This window comes from Peromyscus leucopus, chromosome 14, assembly GCF_004664715.2.
Source record: "Peromyscus leucopus breed LL Stock chromosome 14, UCI_PerLeu_2.1, whole genome shotgun sequence".
Lineage (NCBI taxonomy): Eukaryota > Metazoa > Chordata > Mammalia > Rodentia > Cricetidae > Peromyscus > Peromyscus leucopus.
The window spans coordinates 12,675,724-12,689,391 of record NC_051075.1 but is presented as its reverse complement, the minus strand read 5'-3'; the positions used below and the strand labels follow the sequence as shown (position 1 = coordinate 12,689,391).

The 13,668-nt window shown below is 36.5% G+C and overlaps 1 pseudogene; it reads left to right on the top strand.

The window, feature by feature from the left end:
• The first annotated feature begins 2,418 nt into the window (after positions 1–2,418).
• Positions 2,419–3,956, top strand: LOC114695097 (annotated as a pseudogene).
• Positions 3,957–13,668: the final 9,712 nt, after the last annotated feature.

Below are 13,668 nucleotides of genomic sequence, written 5' to 3'. Positions count from 1 at the left end.
AAGAATTTACCTTCAAATTTGCACCTCAAGCTAAATAAGCAGCAGATGAATATATTTTCTGTATAGCAACAGAACACAGTCAATTAACAGCAATAATGAAATTATAACCACCACTTTCTAGCCTTGGAATTTGTGATGAATGCAAACAGCATTGGGAAAAATATACAATGCAAGGGTCCAAGTGACAACAGCTATATGTACTTGTCAATTTTCAAAGAAAGAAGGAATTATTTGTTAGGTTCTCAGAGCCACGTATACTTTGACACAAAAAGGAATTAAAAAGCCAATTATTTTTGGTTTGTAATTTCATAAAATTATGAAAAGTAGACTAAATAGAGAAACAGGGATGCAGTCAGAAAATGTATGGGAATTCTGCAGACATTGGTACAAAGACTGATCAGTTGTGATATGGAGGTTATTAATTTTAAAGGGTACAACCATAGTGTGGTTATAGTTTTGGAAAGAGTAATATCTCTAGGTTATATAGTGATGTATTTACAGAAGAGACCCCAAGAGAGCAAAGATTCATTTCAAAATAATCACAAGTGGGAAAAAAATAAAACAGTACTGGCTGTTTATTCAAGGTTTGGATGGAAACAGTATCAGTTGTATGATTTGCTCTACTTTGGCTTATATTTCAAAATACCCATAGTACAAAAGGTTAAAATTAAAATAATAAATATACTAATATTCTTCTAAAATTATAATTTTTATGATGATGGAAAACCCTTTGGCTATATTTCTAATTTCAAGAAATTAGAAATTTGCATATATAGTCACAAATAGAATATAAATTTGAGAAAAAGCAATAAAGGAAAAACATTTGACTCCCTTTTATGTGAGTATTTCATTGAAGAGAGTTCTTTTATGTTTATATCTTTGATGATAACACAGTGGAAAAAAATGACAAGTGCTTGGTAAAATATTAATGCAACTTTAGTAATGGGTAACTTTAGTGAGGAAGGAAGTGCTGTGTTCCTGAGATCCTGTGAATCCCAGTCAGTAGGTAGAACACCATAGTCTTCTGTTTTTATGTGAAGGACATATGTACTTGAATATGGTTGATACATATATACACATATATATTAAATTAATCATTACGGCTTTGTCATTTTTTTTTTCCATTTTCCTTTGCATATGTCTGAGTTTCTGGTGTTTGCACATGTGTACCTGTGTTTTTCTGTCTGGGGCATACCTTATTCTTTGAGACAGACTCTCACTTGAACACAGAGCTCAGTGACATGCCTAGTCTGCCTGGTCAGCTTGTTTCTGGGATCCACTATCTCCACCGGCCAAGTGCTGGAATTACAGTTTTGCTGAGGCTTTTCTCCAGATTTGCCTTGGCATTTGTTCAGTTTCATTAAGTGATGGGTCTTATTCTTTTTGAATAGCATATACTAGCAAACACATCACAAACAGTTGGTCAATAGTTGTGGGCATTGACTCTCTACTGCAAGAAAAACAGTAATTTAAATGAATATATAATTACACTTCGCAAAGATCCTTTGCTATTTCAACAGCTTTAAAATCTTCCAGTCATTTTTTATTAATTAAGAGTCAGTGATGATTGTAGTGGCACTTGTTATATAACAGCACATCTTAAACATCTGTATGATAATTTAATTAAAGAGAGAATTTTCAACATACTTGTTTAACATCCATTGTTTGGATCCATTGACTGAATTCTCATTTGATATTTATGTCCTTCTGAAATTTCCTTAGACAAAATCTTGGAGATTTTCCTTAGGAAATAATAATAGACAACTGAAATTTGGCACCATACACAGACATAAGCAGCAAAAGTTAACTTGAAAAATATTTACTATTTTTCTGACTTAAAAGTTATAAAAGCCCAAAGACAGAATTAAAAAAAAAGAAAGTTAATCAAACATCTTCAAGTAAATAACTCCTCTCAGAAGAGAGTCCTGGAGGCATTTGTACAGCTAAGGGAAGAGAGTCTAGATGATAGTAAATATTAACCTGAAATGTAGTGAAAACTGAAAATTATTTGGCATATCTTTTTCTGACACAAATGGTTATCTAATTCTCTTTTTATCTGTTCTACTACAAAGGCTTTCTTTAATCTTCTTAAGTTTCCCCAAAGAACGTTTAACTGTGAGGCAGAGTGTCATGTTCAAGGTCTACCTCCTACAATTCATACCATTGTATTCACTCAAATACTTCAGCGGAAGATTTATTTTCCATTTCGATAAAATAACCATTATAATAATTATTCTCTTTTCCTTAGGACTATTGTGAGATCAAACAGTTATATGCATGAAAGTGTGCTTGAAAAGCTTAGGAGTAGGCTTTCTGGAAGGTCAGAGGAAGAGGCGGATAGAGACTGTTACTCTGCTTCAGGCTGGAATCCATGTCCTTCAGTTCTCCTTAACTCCCACAGATGTTGTTAAGGTTGCCATGCTGGATAATATAGCTCCCTGAAACCATGTGCCTGCTGCTGGGCATGACACCCACTGTAAAGGTTCCTACCAGGATCCTAAAAAGCTGGCCCAGACCTACTTCAGCAACATTTCTGTGGCCAAAGCAGTTCCTGATGCCATTAGAACAAGACTTGGACCTAAAGGAATAGACAAGTGGTTCAAGATGGACAAGGTGATGTAAACATTAGAAATGATGGTGCTACCATTCTGAAACAAATGCAAACATTGCACCCAGCAGCCAGAATGCTGGTGGAGCTGTCTAAAGCTCAAGACACAGAAGCAGGGGATGGAACCACATCTGCAGTCATCATTGCTGGTTCCCTTTTAGACTCTGTACCAAGATTCAGCAGAAAGGTATTTACCCAACCATAATTTCTGAGTCATTCTAAACAGCTTTGGAAAATGGTCTTGAAATCCTTACTGACATGTCTTGACCTATATATAACTGAGCAACCAAGGCACTTTGTTAAATAACCCAACACTTCATTGAATTCAAAGGTTGTCTCTCAGTATTCAAGTCTACTCTCTCCAATGCAACCACAGCTAGCAGTGTAGATATTAGAGATATTAAAGTAGTTAAGAAGCTTGGTGGGACAATAGATGACTCTGAGCTGGTGGCAGGTCTCATTCCAGTGGCAAATTATGGCACAACAAAAGTTGAAAAGGCTATGATTAGGCTTATTCAGTTTTGCTTCTCTGGATATTCAAATAGTAGTATCTGACTATGCCCAGATGGATCAAGTGCTTCAAGAGAAGAGAGAGACTGTATCTTAAATCTGGTGAAGCATATTTAGGAAATGGGATGTAATGTCCTTCTCATCCAGAAGTCTGTCCTAAGAGATGTGCTTAATGACCTTGCATTACATTTTCTGAATAAGGTGAAGACTTTAATGGCTAAGGATATTGAAAGAGAAGACATTGAATTCATGTGTAGGAAAATTGGAAACAAACCAGTTGCTCATATTGACCAGCTTACTGCTGACATGCTGAGTTCTGCTGAGCTAGCTGAAGAAGTCAGTTTAAATGATTCTGGAAAACTATTCAAGATTAGAGGTTGTACAAGTCCAGGCAAAATAGTTATAATTGTTGTACTGGTTCTAACAAACTTGTGATTGAAGAAGCTGAATGCTCCATTCATGATGTTTTCTGCATAGTAAGAAGAGAATTCTTGTTGCAAGAGGTGGTACTCCAGAACTAGAACTTGCCCTGAGACTGACTGATTACTTATGAACAAGTGGTATAAAATCCTGCTGTGTTCATGTTTTGCAGCTGCTATGGAAGTCATTCCATTGACACTAGCTAAAAATGCTAATCTGAAATCCATTTCTACAGTAACAGAACTAAAACACTGACATGCTCAAGGAGAAAAAACTAGACACAGTCTGAAAAGTTGGAATTTCCATCATTCTGGAGGAAATGGTTTTCCAGCCTCGATTGGTGTCATTCAGTGCTTTGATCCTAGCAATTGAAACTGTAAAGAGTATTCTGGAAATCGATGATGTGGTAAATACTTGATAATCTGGATAAGGCTGGCCACTGTCACTCTTATGGACAGAAGTACTGTGGCTAGAGTGGAAGATGATCACCTTGATGCTCCTTCTTGTCTGGAAGCTTGCTTCTTCAGAGTTTTTGGACACTGTCTGCCAGTAGGCATCTGATTGAATTTGTACTGAAACAATCTAATGAACATATTAAATACTTGGTTTCAAAAAGAAAAAACTTAGTATATCAATGGAAATATCATTTGAGAAATGTACCCTATATTTCCAATAAAGGAAGGTCATGTTGGGCATACGGACAACGGTGTTGGCTGATGATAACAGTGGCCAGTTATAACTTTATGTAAAACAGCACTGCTACCACTTTCAGGTCAGCATGTTCAATGGAAAACTTCACAAATAGAGTTTTCTTAATGAATGTTCTTCATATTCAAGGCATCACCACCAAACACAAGAAGGCTTTAGCTCTGATTCTCCTGTCTTTCCTTTCTGCCTATATTCTTTCTTACTTATAAGAACTTGGAAAGCTTAATTATTTTGTGAGCTTCAGTTGTTGCTCTCAGGATCATAATGCCGGCTCTAACTATTAAGTGGGAAGAATGGAACATTTTGCTTGTATATTTGGAAAAAAAGACTCATATAATTCAGGCTGGCTTTAAGCTCACTAGATAGTAAAGGCTAGCCTAGGACTTCTAATCCTCCTGCCTCCATCTCCCAATTGCTGGAAACGCATTTGTACTCCACCATACTTTCTGGCTGAAAGAGCAGAACTTAACAAACACAAATACTAAGCAGTTTAATTTTCTTCCCACTTCCATTCAAGTTATACTTGTAGACTATTCTTTCCTAGCAAGGAATCTTAGAGAAGTATCATGACTTCTCCAATCAGAGACCCTGGTGAGGAGGAAGAGGGAGAGGAAGAGGAAGAGGAGGAGCAGGATAAAGTAGCACTCTCGTTACTTCTATTTAAAATGTGTCAGTTCAACGATGAAAATAGCAATCTTTAGTTCATGTCTAACATCTTCATCTCCTGTGCTTGAGTATTATTCAAGATGGAAAGTATATGTAGTGAAGGCAGGTGCTATCCACTTCTACCTCCTGTTTTGTTTGTCCTAACCTGAATCTCTCCTATCTAATCCTCAACAACTTCTCCACTCATTAGTTGGGATGGTAAGAAATTATGAGAGAAGCTCTGGTGAAATTACATTGACTTTTCCTAGGAAAAATGGATTATCATGATGGACATTTTGGTCTTTCAGTGATTCCTCCACTTTGAATCTGTAGCTGGACTCTCTGTGAAATACTATAGGAATCATTTCTGATGGAGCTCCTTATTTGAATTTGTCCATCAGATTTCATCTTCTTCTATTAGACCTTTCTTCTCCTACTCTATAGTATTTTTATGAAAGACCTTTTCAAAATTTTATATATTCATCATCTATCTTTTATCAATGGAATATAAGATTTTAAAAGGCAACAATTGTCTGTGCTTGATGTGAATACATTTTATGTTATTTTGTGTGTACCCATATAAATGTTCTGTGTATACATGCTTTGTGCATGTTTGTGATGGTGTGGTGGTGGTGATGGTGGGTAGTGGTGATGTGTCCTCAGGCACTGACAACTGTTACTTTTGGAGGTAGTGTCTCTTACTGATCTGGAGTTCACCAAGTAGACTAGGTTGACTGGCCATTTTACCCAGGAATATACCCGCCTCTGCCTCCCCAGTTCTGTGATTATAAGTGCATGTTGTTTCATATTGGCCATAGGTGCTGCAATAGAGAGAGAAGCTCACCAAGATGCTAAGTCTTCATTTTCTGAAGTAGCAGAGGAATTCAGCCTTCTAGGAAAAGCCTGACACCCATCTGACTCACTTTAGTTACTTTATTCAAACAAATACAAGGATAATCGGGGCTGAGAAAGGTTCCACCTACCAAAGCCGTCTTGCGCTTGCTGCTATGATACTAAGCAACCCATACAAATCTTAGTCCATAATCAAAAGTAAGAACTCCAAGTATGCCACGAGTGTCTGCAAACTCTCATGTTGTACCAAGTGCAGATGTTCTAGAGAGACAACATTTCTTCAAGGTTTATACAGTCTCAAAACAATTTCTCAGCTTCTACCATTCAACCCAATCATAGCAAAGGCTTTGCTGAAACATTTCTCTCAAAGCCAGACAAAAAGGCTTTACTATATATTTCACTTAAGCCGGATGCAAAGTCATTACTATACATGTCACGTAAAGCCAGACATAAGGACTTTACTTGATATATCACCACAAGTGCACTCACCATGCTTGGCTTTTTCATGGAAAGAACTCAGGTTCTCTTGCTTGTTAGGTAATCACTTTATCTACTGAGCCATCTTCTAGCCCCCATGACTAAGTTTCCTGTCTCTAGACTAGTTCCTGGCATGCAACAGGGGTTCAACAAATATTTCTGAGTAAATGAGTGAATAATTGGGTTTTGGGAGAAAACCACTACGTTGATTGGTGCCCCATTGTCCTTGTAGAGTCTCATTAAGTGTGATACAAGATAAACCTGTCCCTTGATATTTTTGTCAGCATCTACAAAAATGAGTTCTTCTAAAAACACTAATGTTTGACATCTGGACATGCAGCTATTTTCAAGTGAGTTCTATGTAATGAGCAGTAAAATAACTGTAAAATCCTTTAAACAGTGATTTTCAATATATTTTTATTATTTCTCTGAGAATTTCATACAATGTTTTGATCATTTTACCCCCTCAACTCCTCCCAGATCCACTGTCCTTTCCCAACTCAACCAATGTGTGTGTGTGTGTTATATACTGATTGAGTCCAGTTTGTGTTTTCTGTATGTTCTTAGATACGTGGCCCTTCAAGTAGAACGTGCTTGACTTGCCAGTGTTGAAGAAAACTGACTCTCTTTCCCAACAGCTATCAATTACCAATAACTACTTGGCTATGGACTATAGATCTTCTCTCTGTGCTGTGGTTTGGTCTGGTTTGAAGTTGCACAGATCTTTTATGTGTTGTCACAAATGCCATGAGTCTATGTGTGCATCTGTCCTTTCGTGTTCTGAAAACACCGTGTCCTTGTCTATATCCATCACCTCTCTGGCTCTGTGCTCTGATAGTCTTTCTTTCCACTTTGCTGCAAATGATCCCTGAGTCTTGGGAGGAGTGGGAGTGGTCTACATATCCCATTTAGGGCTGGGCATTCTGCAGTTTCTTATTCTCTGTACTTTGACCTCCATGTTAATCACCATCTACTGAAAATAGAAGCTTCTGTAATTAGGGTTGAGAGATATTTAATCTCTGGGCATAATGGTAGCTCATTAGAAGTAGGTTTAATACTATGTTGATTTATCATAATAACAGTCTTAGGTTTTCCTCTAGGGCCTATATCCTGTGTAGACACAGGTTCTTGGCCTCATTTGTAGTGCCATGTATGGGTCCATCTTGTGAAGCTAGACTTAAATCCAAGCAGAAAGTAGTTTGCTACTCCCTTGGCATTTCTGCCACCATTGCACCAGTGGGCAAGTCTTAATGGGTGACTTCTTCTTCTTCTTTTTTTTTTTTAAGCTGGCCAGGTTCATAGCTGGATAAGGTTCATGATTACTTTTCTTTTGTGGTAGTATGTATAGCACCCTCCAGCACTATGAAAGCTAGCCTGAAGGTATAAAGCATCTAGGTCAGCTCCAGCTTGATAGCTCCAAATTTATATATTTATATATTTATTTATTTATTTGTGTGTATGTATGTTGTGTGTGTGTGTGTGTGTGTTAAAATTGATTCTCACTGGCTTACAGTGAATATTTATCTTCTCACCCAAATGGGTTCCTTAGCTCTTTATTGACTCTCTTTTAAGAAAGTCTTCAAACTTCTAACTACCTCTCTTATTAAACTTCAATATTACTGATGTGTATTCTGAGCCTATATTTGCAAAGCAAAGTGGCAGCTAGTTCTCTGGTCAAGTCATTTTCTTCAGATGCCTACTTTGCTTTCTGTCATTAGGGCCGCAGTTTAGCCCTGAGAAGTTCTACTTTGAAATTCTTTTACATTTATCCTGAAAACCTTCTGGTAAGTGTTAAAATGAGATCAAGTAAATCAATCATTTAACAAAATGCTTTCCATAAAACAAAATTTATTTCTTCTTCAATTCTCTTCTTTGAATTATTTATTACTGTTTCTACTAAAATAATAGCTAGAACATACCAAGACCATCATAATATTTCCTTGGAATGTTTTGAGCTTATAAGAAAACCAAAAGACTAATAATTTTTTGAAAATACAAACAAGAGAAAAATAAATAAGAAATAAAACCAAGATCATCATAAATATTTCACATGTAAGTTAGAGTTACAGTATTTATTTTTTCTGACAAGAATATATCATCCTGTGTTACTAATTTTTAAATTTGGCCTTAGATGTGCAAGCGAGGCAATTTTAAATTGTCAGAGTCCCATAAATTACTGACTTACTTTAATAGCAGAGGCTATTTTCTGGTATCCAGTGATTAGGTCTGAAATACATTTTATAGCAAAGAGTGAGATTAAATAGGTTCACCTCTAACAGTCTTACGAATGTATCCTCTTAAAAATTAACTATTCATGTTCGGTAGAGAGTGAAATTCATCAGGGACAAATATTGCAGGTGAGCTCATTCTCCAGTTACCTTGATGTATGGAATTATTCCCTTGGGCCTAAATCTAATCAAATGTGACCACAATTCATCTAACACTCTCCTCTGGATCTACGCAACCTGAATGGCATACTAGCTAATGAAATTACTCTACAGAGCCATTTATAGGAAAGTCCTAAAACCAAGCAATTCTTAAGAAAATTTTATTATATTTGGGACCTATGAGTATCTTTATTTGAGTTATCATTACTCTAGAACTTGGTAGACAATCTGGGTATATCAGGATGTAATGAACTAATTTAAACATTTTCCCAAATGCCGTAACCATTTACAACATATTAAACTAGGTAACAGGTATATAGTGTGATTTGAGACTTTTAGGGATATCATTTGGGGAATCTATTCCTTGTTTCAAAAAATCATCCCAACAATAGGAATTGTCAGCACATGTGACTATTCAGTCTGAAGTGAATTTGTCAGACAGAAACCCTGAGAAGTCCTTGATTTCATATATTCTAAGCACTTACAGGAAGCCTGAGACAAACACCTTGAGAGAAAAGTCAAGCAAAAGTTATTAAGCTTCTTAGCCTTCTGTTTGCATCTAAAACCATGTACTCAAAGCCCCATTGAGCATGGCTCCAAGAATGGACTGACCTGGTTAAGTCAGGGAATAAATGAAGAAAAGGCAAACACAGGGACAGAATGCTGGAATTGGGTGGTCTGGTGCTATGGCTGGACAAGCCTCATCATGTCTAAAGCTCAGTGTGCTTATCATATACAAATGTACACAGAGGTTGGATTATTGTATACAGATAAACAAGGAAGGATGGCATTATTATATACAGCTGTTTCAAGGAGACATGTTTAGCTAATCCCAGTAGGAGCTGTCTCTGTAGAGAAGCAAGGGCAATAAACATTCATAAGGAAGAAAGCTATGATGGACATTTTTTGCACACACTACTAACATCCACACATAGAACAGAAGGGAAGGCCTTGACATTCCTCCATTGGTCTGAGGCTAGGGACTTTGACACAGCCAGTTTATATCAACAAGCACATATACTCAGAACTTCATACACTTGGCATTCTGTGTTCCCTACAGCTAAAATAACTTTTCTTGATGTCAGCAGTTCTATATAATTGAATTATAACAGAACATGCCCTGTCTCTTGGTGAACAAATCTTGAAAGCCCTTTGAACTCTTTGTGAAAGTTTAGGAGGACTGAAATTCAAATATCTACCTCTGGTTGGCCATGGCCTGGAACACATGGTCTGACTGAGATTCCACACCACACCTTCTCATCTCCCAGACTTCTCCAGGAACCTTGCTTCTATTCAATGTCCATATGCAGCAATGGGGCATGGAGCTCACAGTGTGTGGTAGTGCTTCAAAATCAATGTCTTTGGAACTAGAGCTCCCCAAGTTCAAGTTCTTTCTAAGCAGTTTACTAGCTGTGTGATTCTTAGAAGTGAATTTGACTTCTACAAATCCAAGTTGCTTGTTCACTAGGAAAAGTAAAGGAGATTTTTTAAATGTTTGCTTCCTGGTACATAGTATCAATTAAATGTTGCCCATTAAGGTTTCTTTTATTATAATATTAATTATTAATTAAAATAATAATATTGAATCATGGGAGAAGCATCACAGGTTCTGAAACAACATGAAATAACAGTGTCCTAGAAGATGGAAGAGAAGAGAGTAGTTGCAGATAAATTAAAACCAAACAGATTCAAAACTTTATCAAGACAAGAGGAATTAGGAAGATTTGGCAGGAAGAGGCACCTTCTGGCCTGACCCTCAAGGGTTACCTGCAATTTCTACTCTAGAGGAGAGAGGTTTAAAATAATTGGATTTCATATGGTGAACGGAACATCCTGTAAAACTAGAATTATAACTTATACAGGGAAGGACAATCTGACATACAGAACAAGTTGGAGTACCAATGTGCAGACACTCTGATGTTCAGGGTTGATGTGATTGTTTTGAGGATGAGTGTAGTTCTTTCAGGAAATATCTGGCAGTGATCTGAGAAAGTCATAGGTGTGTCATTTGGGGACAGAGGGTAGAGAATGCAGCATGATATTTCAAAAAGCATGACTGTCAGATTAAATTCTAGTAGTGAATTTACTACATGCCTTAGAGTTTGAGGTCTATCATTATGATACATAGATGGTGCTCAATAGTTTAAAATTAAGCTTCATGTTAAATGTGCCTTCTATTGTACCAGTTGATCAGGTTGACATAATTTTAACCCAGCTTGGCATTGATTTCCCAAATAAATCGAGTTAAATTGTAAATATCTGATTTTTTTTATTGTCTTTTAAAATCCACAGTATTTTAGGGTGATAATAAAAGAAAATATTGCACAGATCACACACAAATACCTAGGTTTCTTTTCATCTGATATTTATTCCTCAATATTTTCATTTTTATATTTATTTTTGTGATATTAAAATGAACACATATAAAACTTTGTCATCAGTGGTAATTAATACATAACAGTGTTGTAAAGCCATCAATACTATTTAATTCACTGACATTTTCATGACTACAAAGGAAAATCCATATATTAGGCAATCACTTTCCAAGTACCTCTCCTTAACTCCAGTTTCTATGGCTTTTCCACTGCTAGAATTTCTGAAAGCAATCATACAATATGTAGCATTCACGTCTGGCGTCTTTCAGTTTATATATTGTCTTTAAGGTGCCATAAATAGTTGCTATAGCTGTGTATCCCATTATTTATATAGACTGTACTTTAATTATTCACTCATCAAATGGGTACTTAATTTTTCATCTTTTGGTAATTATAGGTAGTACTTTCCTCAATGTTTGTGTTCAATATTCATTTGAACAACTGATTTAAAAATCATTTGGCTATAAACACAGGAGTTCTTTCTCTGGATCATATAGTAATTCTATATTTAACTTATCAAGGAATTAAGAAATGTCAAACAGCTTTCCATAGCACCTGCATTATTTTACATCAGCCATGGACGTGGGCTCCAGTTTACCCATATTCTTGCCCCTACAGTGTAATTTTTCATTGCTTGTTTGTTTATAATTAGAGCCAAACCAGTGGATGTGAAATTTTAAAATTTAAAACCACATTTTAGTTTTTATTTACAAATATGAGTGAGGTTGAATTTGTTGGTCATTTGCTTATTGCATTTTGAGAAAATATTACTTAAGAGTTTGGCCCCTTCTTACATTGGATTGTCTTTTCTGTTGTTGAGTTGCAAGTGCTTTTTGTATATTCTGGATACTGTACCTTTATCAGATCCGTGCTTTGCAAATACTTCCTCCCACTCTGTGAACTGTCCTTTGTTTTCTTAGACAGGTTCCAAGAGCCTGGGTCTTCTGCTTTCTTCCATTGTCTTCTTTCTCCATGTCTTCCCAGGAATGGCTGTGTTCCTCCCTCATGTGGTGATAACAAGTGCTTCATTCTCTTTCCCACAATGCACTAGTCCAAGCACTATCAAACACTGGGGCTCAGATTTCAATGGGAACAATCCACTTTCTCAATAAAGTCGGGTTTCTACAAGGAAAAACAAGCCATAGTCTAGTAAAACACAATATTCTCCATGATTTGTTTTGTTGAGGGTAAAAGTATTCCTTCTATTTAGTAGTGATTATTTCTTTTCAATCATTGTACCAAGGAGTTCTACTTCTATAATACAGTTATTTCAAGGAAAAAGGTGGATGCAAGGGTGATTTGCAGGTTTTAAAAAGTTAGCAACCTTTTCTGGGAGCATTGGTACTTTGACACAGGTATACTAAACACAATCCTTACAAGTCCTGAACTTGAGATTAATCGTCCCTACAAATGCACAAGTCTGATATTCAATGTGTGCTTAAGCCTTTAGTGTGGTAAAATTAGACCATGTGTGAAAAACTGCTATTGGAGTGAATTAAAATTCAAGAGTCAATATCTCTTGTGTATTAACTCTCAAGCATAAAGAAATAACAGAAATGTTAATCTTTGATTCTTTTTTTTTTTGGGGGGGGGGGTTCGAAACAGGTTTTCTCTGTGTAGTTTTGGTGCCTGTCCTGGATCTTGCTCTGTAGACCAGGCTGGCTCCGAACTCACAGAGCTCTGCCTGGCTCTACCTCCCAAGTGCTAGGATTAAAGGCATGCACCACCACCTCCTGGAGATTTTTGATTCTTACTATTTTCTTTTTTAACCTACAAAGGTATTTCCTTTAGTTTTAGAATACGTAGAGTTCTGTCTTTGTCCCTGTGCAAAGAAAGTTCATTTTCATTTTGACATGTTTTTTCCATTATCTTCCTATAAAAAAGTAGGATGGTAGTACCTACAGAACAGATATATTTACTACCTTCCAGGAACAGGGACAGAGAAGTGATTTAAAAAATAAATGCAGCACTCCTGGGAGGATTACACATTGCTGATTAGTTTCACTTTTGGTTGGTTTCACATGTGCCTTTAGTTTGACAACCAATTCTCCACCAAAGTTGAGGGAAGATTTCTCTATTCCTATAAAAAATTACTTTATTAAATGTAGTCTTTACATCAGCTGTGAATATATGGTTGAAAAGTATACTAAATTCATATATAGGCTGAACTTTAACATCACCAATGGGCTTATCTTGTATTCAATTCATTTCAAACTTGTAGAATTATAGTCAGGTCTATTAACCCTCTTTATTTACACACACACACACACACACACACACACACACACACACACACACACTCTTTCTCACATACACACACATCACACACACACACACATATATTCCTTAATGCACATATTGATATACAATATTATATTAAGATGCGTGGAGGCCTCCAAGAATACATGAATAAGTCATACCTGTTGGTAACTCTGAATGTGACCCTATTTGGGGTGGAGATTTTTCAGATATAATTAACTTAATTGTGAGATGATATCAGCTAGAATTCCTTGGGAGGACCCCAAATCTCATAACTCACAGATGCCTTTGCAGAAATGGACCATGGGTTCATTTTATAGGTCTGTGAAAGAAGACAAAGAGGAAAATGCAGAGTCAGAGGTAGTGGTCCACAGGTTGTGCCCGGTTTCCTTTGGCATCTGCAGAGGACTGCATCTAGTTCCTCCTG